General features: G+C 57.3%; 1 pseudogene; it reads right to left on the bottom strand.

Annotated features, from left to right (window-relative positions):
- Positions 1-257: 257 nt before the first annotated feature.
- Positions 258-1,917, bottom strand: LOC119344956 (annotated as a pseudogene).
- Between the last annotated feature and the right edge of the window lie 464 nt (positions 1,918-2,381).

The raw sequence follows: 2,381 nt of genomic DNA, 5'->3' as shown, positions 1-2,381 counted from the left end.
ACATACATACATACATACATACATACATACATACATAATATTTTGAGTTTGGGATGTATGAGATGGAAAAAAGTTGAATGTCATCGTATGATTGGAAAGAAAGGGGATTCCCAAAGAAGAAAGAAAATACAGTACATAGATATATAGACTTGAAAAGGAAAACATGCATGCACGCAGAATTAACCACGTTCGTTCGGATCGATCACAGCAGCAGGCCGGCCGGCCGAATATAATTAAGATGGATGCATGTTGACAGCCTATTCCGCCCGATCAAGCTTGCCTATCAACTCAGCCCCCGTCCAGGATGCTGCCAAACATGGCGGCCTCAAACAGATAGTTCACCTGCCAGGCATGGTGGCTTGCATGGGCGACGAGCCAAACCATTTCGTCGATGAGGCCCTTGGAGAAGAGCTGGACCATTTGCAGGCGCGAGGATTCAATGAGGTGTTTCTCACGCTGCTCGTCCACCTCGCCCATCCGGACGTACTCCAGCGGACCGGTGACAATGGATGACCAAAGGGCGGCCAGCAGGTGGTCTTGGTCTCCTTTTACTTTGAGGAAGCGCCGGACGTGGTCGCAGGTTTCTTCCCCATTGCAGGCATACTCAGGGTCAAGGGGCCTGCTGAAGCCGGTGGTATGAAAGTCGGTGTCGAAGACCTCGTCGAAGTCGGCCTCGCGCTGGGGCTGCGCCGGGGACTTGCGGGCCTTGGGCCATCCTAGGAGGGCGCGGCGGAGGAACATGTGCCGGTCGTTGTGCAGATGCCAGGTGTACAAGGTGATGCACATCCGGGCCACAGGCTCGTGCCACCTCTGAGTGTACATCCGAGCTCCAGTGGCAGCGTAGGCGTCGTAGATGGCCCGCAGCACCGTCTCGCTCACCACGCCTGAGGCGGCGATGTCGGCCACGTTGAGGAACGAGTTCATGACCTCGGAGTTTACCAGGTCGCTGCCCACATCGATGACATCGGTGCCGGGCGAGCTGAAGACGAGGTCGCTCGTGACGGCGCCAACATCGAAGCCCCGGGCTATGGCCTCAGCCCCCATGCCGAGGATGCTGCTCTCGCACAGGGACATGACCTGGGCGGTGTGGCGGTCCATCTGCCCCGACCGGTCCTTGAGGAGCGTCCTGTGCGCCGCCTCCAATGCGATCTTGGCTCGGATGTAGGACGCGCCGATGGCGACGGCCTCGCGTCGCTGCCGGCCACCAGGGGTTCGTAGCGAGCGGGCGTCGGCGAGCCCGTCGCGCAGGAGGCGGCTGAAGGAGGGGAACACCTTGTGGTACCCGTGCTCGTAGTAAAATGCCATGTCCACCACGTAATTGGAGAAGAGGGTGCGCACGTCGTAGGCGCCAATCAGCAGGCTCGCCATGCCGCTACCAGATAGGTCGTTGGTTGTTGTCATCGCCTCAGGCCAGTCGGCGGCGCCCAGCAAGGCGAGAACCTGCGGCGCGGCTTGGACCAGCCCGGCGCCCTTAGTGGGCAACACGTTGCCGATTGCGTGCTGCGTGCTTTTCCACAGCGCCAGCTCCGGCGACAATCGCAGTTGCACCACCCTGGGCCGCGCCGCGTCGCCTCCGCCATCACTGATAATGCTAGCAAACATCTCCGCCAGCATGTCTTCCGCCTCGCGAGACAGCCTTCTCAGATCTGCCATGGCCCCCGTCCCCTTGCCGACCAAGGCCCTCGCCGCCGAGTAGCCCGTGTACAAGGGGAAGACTCCATCTTGCTGCTTTGCCAGCCGGGCACACCAGAAATATGAACGGATTGCAACTAGACCGCTGCCGTTGTCGCCAGGGACAGTGTCCTTCTCCCTCACCACCTCAATGTCGAGTCCGTGGAGAGAGCAGCCACCCCAGGTTGGGGTTGGGGTGGGTGGTACCTCCGCGTCGCCGCGACGAGTCCAAGCGAGACTCAACATTTTTATTTAGTACTGTATTAAAAAAATGCAGGTAATGGACTTCTCGTGGTGTTTGCCAGCCTTGTGTATTCCCCAGCAGCTTATATAGCCATATCAACGCAAGGCTGGGTTCCTCTCAGAAGTGGTTTTTGTACAAGCTTACGCCTGTGGTACTAGCTAGCTAGAGAGACATACGTTTTGATTGTTTTCTTCTTGTTGTATCACTTTCTGGCCATATGACTAGAAAGTAACACGATTCCGCAGGTATGAGAGGGAGTTGTTTGTGTCTACCTCGCCCTTGTGGGCGTGCCGGGCAGTGACGAGGGACGGCCAGACGGTGCCGAGCATATCGAGGACGATGGCCAAACATTCTTGCGGGTTTCCTTGTCGATCATCGTACTACTCAGGGTCCATGGTCCTGATGATGGGCAAAATGAGGGTCCTCTCCGTTCACAACTAGCTCTATTAGTAGAATGCCCTTATTT

This window comes from Triticum dicoccoides, unplaced genomic scaffold (assembly GCF_002162155.2).
Source record: "Triticum dicoccoides isolate Atlit2015 ecotype Zavitan unplaced genomic scaffold, WEW_v2.0 scaffold19514, whole genome shotgun sequence".
Lineage (NCBI taxonomy): Eukaryota > Viridiplantae > Streptophyta > Magnoliopsida > Poales > Poaceae > Triticum > Triticum dicoccoides.
This window is presented reverse-complemented; position numbering and strand designations above follow the sequence as displayed.